At 46.9% G+C, this 15,201-nt stretch overlaps 1 pseudogene; it reads right to left on the reverse strand.

Annotated features, from left to right (window-relative positions):
• Positions 1 to 2,839: 2,839 nt before the first annotated feature.
• Positions 2,840 to 3,781, reverse strand: LOC101617268 (annotated as a pseudogene).
• Between the last annotated feature and the right edge of the window lie 11,420 nt (positions 3,782 to 15,201).

Raw genomic sequence — 15,201 nt, forward strand, 5'->3', positions numbered from 1 at the left:
AGGCATCTCTTAGGCCAAGGTTTCAACTCCTTCCACATTCCTCTTGAAAATCAGTTCCAAAAGGCTGAAGCCACACAGTCAGGTATCTAGCAGCAATCCCACTCCTCGGTACCACTTTACTGTTGCAGTCTGGTTCGCATTGCTGGTAGAAATCACCCAACCAAGAGCAGCTTCTGGGAAAAAGAGGTTTATTTGGCTTACAGGCTCGAGGGGAAGTTCCACGATGGCAGGGGGAAACAATGGCATGAGCAGAGGGTGGACATCACCCCCTGGCCAACAGAAGATGGACCACAGCAACAGGAGGGTGTGCCAAACACTGGCATGAGGAAACTGGCTATAAAGCCCATAAGCCCGCCCCCAGCAATATACTCCCTCCAGGAGGCATTAATTCCCAAATATCCATCAGCTGGGAACCTAGCATTCAGAACACCTAAGTTTATGGGGGACACCTGAATCAAACCACCACATGGTGCATGTGCCCAGAGTTTGCAACTATAGGAGGCCCATACCCATGCTCCCCCCCCCCCCTCTCTCTCTCTCTGTTTCAGATACAGACAAATAGATGGATGGATGATATTTTAAAATGGTCTTCAAATGCTGGTCTTTAGCCTCAGAGGACTCAAGATTATGCAATCAGGTCCCACAGAGCAATGATTAAATCTTCTAATTTCTTTGAAAACAAACTTTTACTTACTTATTTATATATTTATTTTATTTTAGAGAGCGGGACAGAGACAGAGGGAAAGAGAGAGAGAATTGGTACACTAGGGTCTCAGCTACTGTAATCAAACTCCAGATGCTCACGCCACCTAGTGGGCATGTGTGACCTTGTGCTTGCCTCACTTTTGTGCGTGTGGCTTACATGGGATCTGGAGAGTGGAACATGAGGTCTTCTTAGGCTTTGGCAGGCAAGCACCTTAACCGCTAAGCCATCTCTCCAGCCCCAAACACACCTTTTCTTCTTCTTTTATTTTTTATTTGATTTTATTTTGTGAGAGAGTTTCACTCTACCTCAGGCTGACCTGGAATTCACTATGTAGTCTCACGGTGGCTTCAACCTTCCAGTGAGCCTCCTACCTCTACCTCCCAAGTACTGGGATTAAATGTGTGCACCACCACACCTGGCCAAACAAAGGGCTTCTCTAAACATCAAAACCTAACCAGTGGTCAGGACAATTTCAAATGAATGGATCATCTCCAAACAGAGAAATTTTTTTTTTTAAGTAATTGCAAGGGCCTTGTGTAGCTGGAACAAAATAGAGCTCTTTACTGACTTTTCTGAGGCATATCTTGGGAATTAAAAACTTCAAGGCTCAGGCTGTAGTTTAGTGATGAAACTATTGACTAGTAGATGTCAGATCTAAGCTCCGGGATGACCTGGAACTCACTCTGTAATCGTGGGCTGGCTTCAAACTCACATTGATCTTCCTACCTCTGCCTCAGCTAAGTTCTATATATATATATTTATGTATATATTTGTAAGCAAGCACCTTTAACTGCTGAACCATGTTCCCAGCCCCTCAAGACCACTTTTTTTTTCAAGGTAGGGTCTTGCTCTAGCCCAGGCTGACCTGGAATTCATTAGGACAGACCTAATGAAAGCTTTCATTTGCAAACAACCAAAACACAATAGTTGCCATAAATTGCCTTCTTTCTCCCACCCCACACTTGGAAGTTAGTTTCTACTATTGAATAGTAGGAAAAAATATGGGCTTTAGTTACTTATAATTTCTAGCCCACTGACAGACACTGTGACTTCTAAACAATGGTCATCGGTCATCTAACATTTTCTACTATTTAAATTGGAATAAGTTAAGTCTATATCCCAGGGCTAGTGTAATCAGGATTTGAAAAAGTTAGCTTTGGGCTGGAGAGATTGCTCAGTGGTTAATGGCACTTGTTTGCAAAGCCTGATGGCCCTAGTTCTATTTCCCGGTACCCACATAAAACCAGATGCACAGTGACCTACAGTTTGTTTGCAGTGGCAAGAGACCCTGGTGTAACCAAACATTCTCTCTCCTCTCTCTCTTGCAAATAAATAAATTATTTTAAAAAGAAAAAGTTAGCTTTAGGCTGGAGAGGTGGCTTGGTGTTTAAGGCACTTGCCTGCAAAGCCAAAGGACCCTGGTTGGATTCCCCAGTATCCAAGTAAGCCAGATGCACAAGGTGACAGAATGGGCACACCAGGGCTGCGAACAAACTCCAGACACATGTGTCCCCTTATGTGTATGTGTGACATTGCAGGCTTGCATCACTGTGGGTGGCTATGTGGAACCTGGAGATTCAAACATGCATTCTTAGGCTTTGTAGACAAGTACCTTAACCACTAAGCCATCTCTCCAGCCCTCCCCTTTGGTTTTTAAAGAGTTATTTGTGGCTAACTCTTTAATATGCCTATGGAAAACCTTGTGCAGCTTGCTATGAGGACTTGGCCGGATGGTTGGGGGAAACGTCCAAATGGGGCCCTGTTCCCCATCCTCAGCCTCGCCATCAATGTCAGTCCTCAGAGCTGGACTCCTCGCCGTGCCCCTCTGACTTCCAGCGCTTGTAGCGGTCAATAAACTCATTAAGAAAGGAGGTCTTGGGCTGGAGAGATGGCTTAGTGGTTAAGCGCTTGCCTGTGAAGCCTAAGGACCCCGGTTCGAGGCTCAGTTCCCCAGGTCCCACGTTAGCCAGATGCACAAGGGGGTGCACGCGTCTGGAGTTCGTTTGCAGTGGCTGGAAGCCCTGGCGCGCCCATTCTCTCCCTCTCCCTCTATCTGTTTTTCTCTCTATGTCTGTCGCTCTCAAATAAATAAAATAAAAAATGAACAAAAAAAAATTTAAAAAAAAAAAGAAAGGAGGTCTTCTTGGTGTAGCGTGTGATAAACTTGTGCTTCAGGAGCTCGTTGGCAGTGGGCTGGAATCGGGGGTCCTTGTTGAGGCAGGCCTCCACAAACTCCTTAAAAGGCTTGCTGTGGTGGCCCTCCAGTGTAGGTGGGTTGTTTTGGGGAATCAGGAACAGGACACGCATAGGATGGAGGTCAAAGTTTGGTGGCTCCCCCTTGGCCAGCTCGATCACTGTGATGCCCAAGGACCAGATATCAGCCTTGAAGTCATAGGCTGACTGCTTGATAACTTCAGGTGCCATCCAGAAGGGGGTGCCCCCAAATGTATTCCTCTTGATCTGTGTGTCTGTGAGCTGCCCTACCACCCCAAAGTCCGCCAGCTTCACATCACCCTGCTCCGAGAGCAGCACATTGGTAGCTTTGATGTCTCGGTGGATCTTGCGCTCCGAGTGCAGATAATCCAGGCCCTTCAGGATTTCCCGCAGAATGGTGGCAATATAGGTTTCCTCCAAGGGGCCTGGCTTCAGCAAGTCCAATGCAGAGCCACCGCCCAAGTACTCCATGATAATCCATAGCTTGGTGCTCTTTAGGTAGGAGCCAAAGTAGCGGGTGATGTAAGGACTGTCGCACTGGCTGAGCACAGTAATCTCCTGCTGGATGTCCTCGATCTCATCCTCGGCCTCCTCCAGGTCTGATCTTGATGGCCACCACCTCCTTGGTGTGGTTGTTGATACCCTTGTACACCTCCCCAGATGAGCCCTTCCCAATGCGGTCAAGCTTGGTGAAGAGCTCCTCTGGGTCCACACAAGAGTGCTGGTGCGCGAAGCCCCGGAGGTGAGCCATGTCCCCGCGGACGCAGGCGACGGTCGCAGCTGCTGGCCCCACTCACCTCAGGCCCCTCCAGGGGGCTCCATCCCGGCCCGGAGTCCCAGCCGCAGCTCCGTTCCCCGGAATGTCCGGGCCTCCCTAGCTTGTAATTTTTTAAAAATAATTTTACTTGACAGTGAGAAAGATTTTGGTCATACCAGGGCCTCCTAACATTGCAAATGAATTTCAGATGCATGTGCCACTTTGTGTATCTGGCTTTATGTGGGTACTGGGGAATCAAACCCAAGCTGCTAGGCTTCGAAAGCAAACGCCTTAACTGCTGAGCCATCTCTCCAACACCCCTTGTCATTTTATATAGATAGATAGATAGACAGACAGACAGACAGAATTTTTTTTTGTTTTTCAAGGTGGGGTCTCACTTTAGCCCAGGCTGACCTGGAACTCACTATGTAGTCTCAGGGTGGCCTTGAACTCACGGTGATCCTTCTACCCCTGCCTCCCGAGTGCTGAGATTAAAGGCGTGCGCCACCATGTCCGGCTTCCCACTTTTAAATTTTATTTACTTATTAAAGAGAAAGGAGAGAGAGAATGGGCACACTAGAGCCTCCAGTCACTGCAAAGGAACTCCAGATGCATGTGCCACTTTGTGCATCTGGCTTATGTGGGTACTGAGGAATTGAATCTGGATCCTTAGGCTTCCAAGGTAAGTGCTTTAACAGCTAAGCCATCTCTCCAGCCCATTTAAAAAAATATTTTCATTTTCATTTGTTCATTTATGACAGAGAGAATAGGCATGCCTGTGGCCTTTAGCCACTGCAATGAAACTCCAGATGCATGTGCCACCATGTGCATCTGGTTTATGCAGATTCTGAGTTGAACCTGATCTTTAGGCTTTGCAAGCAAGTGCCTTAACCACTAAACCATTTCTCCAGCCCCCTTGTTATTTGCTTAAAATATTTTCATTATTTATTGAGAGAAAGAGACACACAGAGACAGAATGGGCATGTCAGAGCCTTTAGCCACTGAAAAAGAATTCCAGATACATGCGCCACCTTTTGCATCTGGCTTATGTGGGTACTGGGGAATCAAGCCTCAAACTGGGGTCCTTCACAGGCAGTGCTTAACCACCAAACCATTTCTCCAACCCTCCTTTGTAATTTTTTTTTTTTTTTTTCCTGAGGCGTAGTCTCACTCTAGCCCAGGCTGACCTGGAATTCATTGTGTAGTCTCAGGGAGGCCTCCAACTCTCCATGATCCTCCTACCTCTGCCTCCCAAGTGCTGGGATTGAAGGTGTGCGCCACCATGCCCAGCTCCAACCTCTGCCTTTAACCTCTGTCAGCTGAGTTCCAGAATAGCTTAGGGGGAGCTCTAGAGAGAGGGAAAGAGTTGGAAGGTACTGGTGGGGGTAATGGTGCTGGGGGCAGAGGAAGGTGTAATATGAAGGTCTGGGTTCAAGTCCCCAGTATCCATGTAAAGCCCGATGCAAAGTGGCACATGCGTTTGTAGTGGCAGGGGACTTTTTCTTAACTCGGTGGTGCTGCCAGCAATCCCAGGCATTCCTTAACTCCTACAGCCTCTGACTCTGTCATCGGGTGGCATTCTCCTGCATGTCTGTGTCTCTTCCCTTCTTGTAAGGACATCATCCTCAGGCATTTCTCTTGACGTGATCTTTGCAGATGTGAAGGGTTTTTTCCCAAGGGAGGTCACGGGGACCGAAGGCCAGCATGAAGGTTCCGCTTGTCTTTTCGGCTGGGAGGACACAATTGAGCCCATCTCGGCAGCGTGTGGCGCTAAGCGTCCCTCTTCTCAGGAGTCTGAGGCTCCCTGAGCTCCTCCAGCTCTGGAAATGCAAGTCCAGGTAGCCTGTGGGATGGGTCTTTTTCTTTCTTTCCTCTTTTTCTGCACTTCCCTCCACAAAGTGCAATTATGTATGGTTATAAACACTGTATGTGACAGGTAAAGAAAGAAACAATTCCACTCAAGTCTAGCTTGGTGAGCCAGTCTACTGGGCTTATACAGGAAGCCTGAGTTAAGGGCTGCTTACAGGAGCATGGGTGGCTGGGAGGCAGCTGCATCCTTGGAGCTCCCCCGCATCTGGCTGGACTGGGTGCTGGGAAACTGAACCCAGGCAGCAAGCTTTGTAAATAGGTGTCTTTAACCATGGAACCATCTCTCTGCCCCATTTACTTGCTGCTTTTTAAAAAAGTTTTGTTTATTTTTATTTATTTATTTGAAAGCAACAGAGAGAGAGAGAGAGAATGGGCATGCCAGGGCCTCCAGCCACTGCAATAAACTCCAGATGCATGCACCCCCTTGTGCATTTGGCATATGTGGGTCCTGGGGAATCAAGCCTCGAACCAGGGTCCTTAGGTTTCACAGGCAAGTGCTTAACCACTAAGCCATCTCTCCATCCCACTTGCTGCTTTTTAAAATATTTCACTTATTTGAGAGAAAGAGGCGGAGAGAGAATGGGTGCGCTAGGGCCTTAAGCTACTGCAAACGAACTCCAGATGCGTGTGCCTCCTTGTGCATCTGGCTTACATGGGGATCCTTTGGCTTTGTAGGCAAACGCCTTAGCCGCTAAGCCATCTCTCCAGTCTCCCCTTTCCTTGCTTTTATAACCTTTTGCACACATCATCTCGGGAAAAATCACACCCGCGCTAAGCCTGGATCCCTCTGCAGGGCTTCATAGTTACGTGACTGCATGCTTTAAGATTCTTCAGAAAGTGTCATGGCTGCTTGTTGAATAAATCAAAACTGGTGGACAAGGTGTGAGACTTCTCCAAGTCCCACTTTCCTCCTCAGTCAGATGGAGGCAGTAAAATACCTGCCTGCGAGACACGGGGACGATTAATTGGAATGGTGAGTCATTGTGGGCCTGGTCAGTCCTGGCATCTACTAAGTGCTCAGCAGACATCAGTGGGATAATCCGAATCCAGTGACAAAAGTGCAGACACCCATGCTCCTGTAAGCACTGGTAGTCATGCTAAATTTGTTGCTATTTGATGGCAACACAATGTCTTCCAAAGTGCTTATTAGGTTTGACTGGTTCTACTTATCACCCTGTCAGTTTCCAACCTTAGGCCCCCTCACTCTCTGCTCATCCACCACGAACTCCTCAGGGCCCTGGCTTTCCTCTCTTCTGCCCAAATGTTCTTCCTCAATAATGGCTTGTGGCTGGAGAGATGGCTCAGTGTTAAGGCACTTGCCTGTGAAGCCTAAGGACTCAGGTTCGATTTCCCCAAGACCCACATAAGCCAGATGCACAAGGAGAGCACATGTATCTGGAGTTTGTTTGCAGTGGCTGGAGGCCCTGGCGCACGCCTTTAATCCCAGCACTTGGGAGGCAGAGGGAGGAGGATCACTGTGAGTTCGAGGCCACCCTGAGACTCCATAGTGAATTCCAGGTGAGACCCTACCTCAAAAAACAAAACAAAACAAAAAAAAAGTGGAGACCAGGCATGATAGCGCACACCTTTAATCCCAGCACTCGGGAGGCAGAGGTAGGAGGATTGGTGAGAGTTCCAGGCCACTCTGAGAGGACATAGTGAATTCCAGGTCAGCCTGGACTAGAGCAAGACCCTAGCTTGAAAAACCAATCAATCAATCAATCAATAAAAATAGCTTGGTTCCCCGCTGAGCTTTCCTTAAAAAAATCGTATCTTTGGGGCTGGAGAGATGGCTTAGCGGTTAAGCACTTGCCTGTGAAGCTTATGGACCCTGGTTCGAGGCTTGATTTCCCAGGACCCATGTAAGTCAGATACACAAGGTGGCACATGCATCCTTGAAATGGCTGGAGGCCATTATATATGTGTGTGTGTGTGTGTGTGTGTGTGTGTGTGTGTGTGTGTGTGTGTATATATATATATATATGGACTCTCAAATAAATAAATTTAATTTGGTTTTTCGAAGTAGGGTCTCTAGCCAATTCCAGGCTGACCTGGAATTCACTATGTATTTTCAGGGTGGCCTTGAACTCATGGCAATCCTCCTACCTCTGCCGCCTCCTGAGTGCTGGGATTAATGGCGTGCACCACCATGCCCAGCTCATAAGTTTAAAAAGATAAACAAAAAAATTGTATCTTCACTCACTGTCACCCCCTCATGTGGTCTTCCTTCTCCCTCTTGCAAGCAGAATTTGCGTCACTACCCTGCCCTTGTTTTCTCTATGAAGAATGCTTTCTAGCAAACAGAGTATTTGCAGATTCTGTGTTCTGGGTGCTCAGCTGACCTGAGCAGCCTTTAAGAATTCACTGCCCATCATTCACACTTCTGTGTCCTTCAGTCTATAGGGGACTAAGCTGAGAACATTTTCCCTTCTGCTAGATCTAGTTTTTTGCTTTTCTTTGGGATGCAAGCCAAGGGTCCTCAATTTCACCTGACAGGGATGGCGCCCCAGGGCCCAGCAGAGGGCGCTTTAAGACTGCCCTCTTCCTGGGTGTGGGCGCTCAGTCCCAGCCTCCATAACCAGGTCTAGGTGAAGTGAGGTCTTGGAGCTCTGCGGTGGCTCTGTGCTCAGGGATCTCCCTGGCCACAACTCTTGCTTTTCCTTCCTTGGCAGGTTGTCTCTGAAGCAAGTAAGATGACTGGGAAAGAGCTGTATTAATTCTGATCTGGCCTCCCCAGATGCTGACAGCCACAGCTGGTGAACAGCATCCATTCCCAACAGGACCTTCATTCAATGCTGTCTGTGGGGTTCTCCCCTTCCAGGGGCCAATGGAGGGGAGATGGACATTCTGTGAAAGCAGAAGTGTAACAGGGTTTTAGAAGTTCAGGGAAGTCCTTGAATTCCAAACCCTAAGCTCATGTCTGTTTTTAAGAAAGTAATTGGTTCTGTCTGCCTCTTTCTCTCCCTCGTGCTAAAGAATAAAATAAAGGGTTGAAGAGATGGTTTAGTGGTTAAGGTGCTTGCCCATGTAACCTAAGGACCCAGGTTAGACTCCTTAGTACCTATGTAAGCGAAATGCACAAGATGGCACATGTGTCTGCAGTTTGCTTGTAGTGGTTAAAGGCCCTGCCACACACATTCTGCTGTTTTCTAATAAATAGAATAAAACATTTAAAAAGAGAGAGAGAATTGGATAAACCAGATTGAGAAGGATAATTTATAAACCATTACAATTTTATTCAGGAATATACAAGGGAAGGGAGGGTCCACAAACCAAGGAAGGGAAAATGGATACATCCACATGACCTCAAATGAGCATGGGCCTAAAACATAAAAAAGGGATTTACAGACTGGAGAGATGGCTTAGCCTTGTGCCTGCCTGTGAAGCCTAAGCACCCAGGTTCAATCCCCTAGGACCTACTTAAGGCAGATGTACAAGGTGGCACGTGTATCTGCCTCTCTCCAATAAATACGATATTTTAAAAAGGGATTTAGAGAGGAAAGATAAATACAGAAAGCTCCTGCCATGTGGAGGGCAGTAGGGGTAGAGAATCCATGTGGGAGTAGAGGTCTCCCCTTGTCTCAGCCCAGCTGGACAGGAAAAGGGGCTTGCCTAGCTGGTAAGACTTGCTGTTGTTATTTCTTTTTGTTTTGTTTTTCGAGATATGGTTTCACTTAGTCCAGGCTGACCTGGAATTCACAATGTAGCCTCAGGGTGGCCTCGAACTCAGTGATCCTCCTAAACTCTGCCTCCTGAGTGCTGAAGGTGTGCACCATCACACCTGGCAGCCATCTTCTTGTTGTGGTGGGCTTTACCTTCAGGCTCAGGTGAGCCAATGAGGGCTAATTGGTTTGGGACCTGGGATGGCTCAAGAGGCCGGCCATGGTGGCAAGTTTTGGGGCTGAGCATAACCAACCACAATGGCAGGATCAGATTCAAATTCTACAAAGGGTAACTCCCTCCTAGGAGCAGCTCAGGGTGTTCATGGAAAAAAATTGATCTAGGAAACTCATTTTAGATCCTTTTCTGATCTCTAGTAAAGTGGAGATTGCAAGGACAGATTTAAGGGCATTTCTGCTTTTTACTTTCAAGGCCAAGTCAGTCTGAAAGAGATATAGGGCTCATTCTCACAAGGGCGAGGCTTTTCTTCTAAGGCAGAAAGGAGTGGGGTCTGCTTGGCTCGCTGCAACATGTGAAGCCTCCAGTTCTCCTCAGACCACTCACTGGTACCTTGTAACATCTGGACGGCCCCTTCTCTTTGGCTCCATGGCAGTTCGAGTTGCCCATGCTTTCCTGGGCACTCCCTTTAGGTGTACTTCAATAGCTGCACCATGGAGGGTGTTTGAAAATGGATTGACTGAAGGCACTGGGAAATGCCATGGGCCATGAGGTCACAAATGAGAAAAATCCAAGTCAGGCTGAGTGTGGCGCATGCCCTTAATCCCAGCACCTGAGCTTGAATGGTGAATTCCAGGAATTCCAGGTCAGCCTGGGCTACAGTAAAACCCTACCTTGGAAAAACAAACAAACAAAAACCAAACTCAAGTCACTTTACTTCCTTCACTACTCTCTTGGATCCAGAATCTCTCGTCTTTGGAGACAACTCCTACAATTGCTAACTCAACTTCGCTAGACCTAAATTCAATGTTGTGTAGCTACTTGATTCCATAGAGTAATTCAAGTCACAGAGCTCTTCTAAGGCAAGTGGGAAGGCTTTTTTCTTTCTTTTTAAAAAAAATTTCTGGGGCTGGAGAGATGGCTTGCCTGTGAAGCCTAAGGACCCCGGTTCGAGGCTCAGTTCCCCAGGTCCCACGTTAGCCAGATGTACAAGGGGGTGCACGCGTCTGGAGTTCGTTTGCAGAGGCTGGAGGCCCTGGCGTGCCCATTCTCTCTCTCTCCCTCTATCTGTCTTTCTCTCTGTGTCTGTTGCTCTCAAATAAATAAATAAATAAATAAATAAATAAATAAAAAATTTCTGGCTGTGGCTGCTGCTGAGAAGCCTAAACACAGCAAGGACTAAGCAGAAACCTAGGTTGAGTAAGGTTGTCTGATTTCTAAGGTATTTATCAGGCGGAGCCAGTGATACAGGTTTGCCAGGCATTGAAAAGGCATCCTGTTTAATCCCAGCATTTGGGAGGCAGAGGTAGGATGATCGCCATGAGTTCAAGGCCACCCTGAGACTACATAGTGAATTCTAGGTCAGCCTGGACTACAATGAGACCCTACCTCGAAAAACTCAAAAACAAGAACTCAAAAAAAAAAGCAACCCTTAGCCAGAAATAGTAGTGCATGCCTTTAATCCTAGCACCTAGGAGGCTAAGGCAGGATGATCACCTTGAGTTTGAGGCCACTCTGAGACTGCATAGCACATTCCAGGTAAGCCTGTTCTACAGGGAGACCCTATCTGGAAAAAGCAAAAGGGGCATTCTTTTACAGGTCACTGAGGAATCAAGCTGGAGAGATGCCTCAGTGGTTAGGGAAGGTGCTTGCCTATAAAGCCTAACGACCTGGGTTCGAGTACCTAGCACCCACACAAAGCTGGATGTTTGCAGCGGCTAAATGCCCTGGCATGCCCATTCTGCTTGCACAAGAAAGGTCGCATATTCTCTATCCTATGCGGATCCTAGTTATAAATGTTCCGACTTGTGTGTGAGTTGGAGTCAAGGTTGGTAGGATAGGCCAGTAAACGAGGAAAGGGCTATCAGAGAGGGAAGGGGGGGTATTGTATAGTTAAGTAGATGAACAGATTATTGCTGGTTGCTGGTGGAATGGCCAAAGCATGGTCAGGGGAAGAGACTGAGTACAAGAAGGGTGGGGGGAAGGTTAATCAAAATGAAGCATATTGGGCTGGAGAGATGGCTTAGCGGTTAAGCACTTGCCTGTGAAGCCTAAGGACCCCAGTTCGAGGCTTGGTTCCCCAGGTCCCACGTTAGCCAGATGCACAAGGGGGCGCACACGTCTGGAGTTCGTTTGCAGAGGCTGGAAGCCCTGGCGTGCCCATTCTTCTCTCTCTCCCTCTGTCTTTCTCTCTGTGTCTGTCGCTCTCAAATAAATAAATAATTTTTAAAAAATGAAGCATATTGTGGAAAGTTGGAGGGAGCACTAATCAAAATCTAAGAGGATGCAAATAAATCATATGGAATCCTCCGGTTTCAGACAATGTAAACTCAGGAGCCATAGATTGTTGTTAGAAAATTTTCAGTGCCAGGGATGGGATACCTCCAGTGAGTTGTTGGCCAGGGAGGTCCCTGATGCCCCCAAAACATTATAGGCCATTGCCAAGGCCCTTGGTTTCCTACCAGGAATAGATGGTAAGACCCTACTGCTGAAGACTCCACATACTTGGACTGAAAGGCCACTGAGAAACACTGCTGGAACTGAGCTGATAGTGTCCTCCATGTAGACCAGCTGACAGAAAGCTGGAAAAAAACCATTCTACATGTAGTTCAATGGGAGAAAGAGATACCACCAGTGAAGATACTCAACAGTGGACACTACAAGCCTTATAATTAGCCAGCCAGGCCAAATGAGCCAATGGGTACAACAGTGGCAAGTCTGTCATGGTGGAAACCAACTGCCCTCAAATTGGACTGGAGGCCCGCTCCATCGGGGGGAACACATCCCTGATACTGAAAACTTAAAACAGGAGTAGTCATGAGCCCTAGGGGTGTAACATCTGCTGATGTCTGGAAAAATGTATATACTATGCTTATCAAACTGCCCAGAAAGCACTTCTCTTAATATTTATACCCTTATATTAACACTACTCTCACTTTGTGTAGAGAATCTTCTTTTCAGATGGCAGTGACCTTGGGATGACTCAGAAGGTATCACAGTGCTGGAAAGAAGTGAATGGAGTACTGAGTAACATCTCGATCACACCTTCCAAGGCTCAGGGTCTAATGCGAAAGAGGGGGCAGAAAGAATGTGAGAGCCAAAGGAAGGGTAGGACTCCTTACAACGTGCTCCCTCCAGACATAAAATGGACTGGATATCCATGACCTCATAGCACCTGACACTACCTACACAAGACCATAGTAAGAGGAGGAAAAAGATCATGACATCAAAATAAGAGACTGCGATGGGGGGGGGGGATAGGATGGAGAATGGAATTTCAAAGAGGAAAGTGGGAGGGGAGGGAGGGATTTTTTTTTATAATCATGGAAAATGTTAATAAAAAGTCATATAACCTACTTTTTCTGGATAAAGGTATACCCAGAAGCCACAGACGGTTACTAGGAAAATTTCAGTGCCAGGATGGGATACCTTCCAGTGAGCTGTTAGCCAGGGGGTCCCTGATGCCCCCAAACATTACAGGTATTGCCAAAGCTCTTGATTTCCTACCAGAAACAGATGGTAAGGCCCTATTCCTTAAGACTCCACATGCCTGGGCTACAAGGTCACAATCAGGCTGGAGCTGAGCTAAAAAGCCTCCCTGTAGATCACCTGACAGAAAGCTGGAAAAAGCTGCATTGCATGCAGCCCTATGGGAGACAGAAGTCATCAGTGGTGAAAACAGTGGACACTGCAAGCCTCAAGTTTGGCCAGACAGGCCAAATGAGCCAATGGGTACAATAGTAGCATGTCTGTTACAGGGGTAACCAACTGCTTTCTAGGGAATACATGCCTGGTACTGAAAACCTAATCAAAAGCCTATGGCAGGGGAGGTCATGAGCCTTCTCTTGTCTGGATATATGCATATATTAATATGTCACCAAATCGCTCTGAAAGCACTATACTTAATGTTCACACTCATATATTAATTTACTCTCACTTCTGGTTAGAGAAGCTTCTGTTTTCAGATGGCGATGACCATTGGCATGACCCAAAAGGCAACAGTGCTGAGAAGGGATGGAGGAGCATCCAGCACTGAAACATCTCACACCCATTAAGGCCCAGGGTCCAGTGCAGAAGAGGTGGCGGAAATACAAGAGCCAAAGGAAGAGTACCAATCCCTACATACAACTGCCCAGACAGAATTTGGCCATGATACCCAAGACCTTGCAGTGCCTAGCAATACCCACACAAGACCCTCATAACAGGAGAAAAATGTTATCCAATTAAGAGACTAATGGAGAGAGGGAGGACATGACAGAGCAGTTATGAAAGGAGAAAGTGGGGGAGGGAAATACTATGGCTTGTCTGTAAATCTAAAGTAGGCTGGAGGGATGGCTTAGCAGTTAAGGTGTTTGTCTGCAAAGCCAAGGGACCCAGATTAGCCAGATGCATGAGGGGTCTGGAGTTCATTTGCACTGGCTGGAAGCCCTGGTGCACCCATTCTCTCTCTCCCCCCTTCTCTGTTAAATAAAATATGTATTTTAAAAAAACCTCTGGTGAGGGGGGCATGAGCCTTCCAATAGCTGTTATCTGGCTAAATGCATATATTACACCCACCAAAATGCCCTGTGAGCACTTTAAGACGACAAATGGAGAGAGGGAGGGGCTATGATGGAGTGTGGATTTAAGGTGAGGGAGGGGAGGTCTGTTAGTATAGAAGCTGAAAATAAAAAATTACTTTCTTCTAAATAAAAAAAAAAAAGCTAAAATAAATATCCTGCATACAGCCCTTTGGGTGGGAGCAGTCCTATGATTGGCCAGCTGGGCAAATGTGCCAATTCAACAGTAACATGTCTGTCATGGGATAAACCAACTGCTTGCTTTTACTGGACCGGAGGTCTGTTTTCCTGGAGGGAATACATGCCTGGTACTGAAAACCTAGTCAAAAGCTCATGGCCACATAAATCATGACTCCTAATGGAGTTAACACCCGCTATTGTCTAGCTAATTTCATGTATTATACTTGTTTTATCCACAAACTAATGCTACTCTCTTTTGGCTAATTAGCTTCTCTTCAGATGGTGGTGACCACTGGGATGACTTAAAAGAAGCTAACAGTGGGGTGTTCAGCACTGAGGCATCTGTCACACCCTCCTAGGATTCGAGTCCATTGTGGAAGAGGTGGCAGAAAAGAATGTTAGGAGCTAAAAGAAGGGGAGGACTGCTTACAGAGCAATCTTCCAGACACAAAACGGCTTGAATATTCATGACCTCACAGTGCTGGACACTGCACATACAAGGCCTGCATGAAAGGAGGCAACATCAAAATAACCTGGGCTGGAGATGGTTTAGCAGTTAAGGTGTTTGTCTGCAGAGCCAAAGGACCCACATTCAATCCCCCAGGACCACATAAGCCAGATGCACAAGGCAGTTTATGCATCTGGAATGGCTGAAGGCCTTGGCACGCCCATTCTCTCCCTTTTGTCTAAAAATAAAAACTTTCAGGCAGGGTTTCATTCTAGTCTCAAGGTAGCCTTGTACTCATGGCAATCCTACCTCTGCCTCCCAAGTGCTGGGATTAAAGGGGTATGTCACCACACCTGGCCAAAATACATATATTTAATGGTACTGATTCAAATGGGTGAGGACTAAATGGAGGGTGGATTTGAGACTGAGAGGGGAAAATGAAATTATGGTTTTTATAGCCTATACTTAGGGAAGCTGTCAAGTTTCTTTGGTTAAGGTGCTTGGCTGCAAAGTCCAACAACCTGGGTTCAACTTCCCAGTATCCAACTAAGACAGATGTATAAAGTGGTGTATGCATCCGGAGTTCATTTGCAGTGGCTGGAGGCTGGTGTTGTCCCTCTGCACTCTGTAT

This window comes from Jaculus jaculus, chromosome 3 (assembly GCF_020740685.1).
Source record: "Jaculus jaculus isolate mJacJac1 chromosome 3, mJacJac1.mat.Y.cur, whole genome shotgun sequence".
Lineage (NCBI taxonomy): Eukaryota > Metazoa > Chordata > Mammalia > Rodentia > Dipodidae > Jaculus > Jaculus jaculus.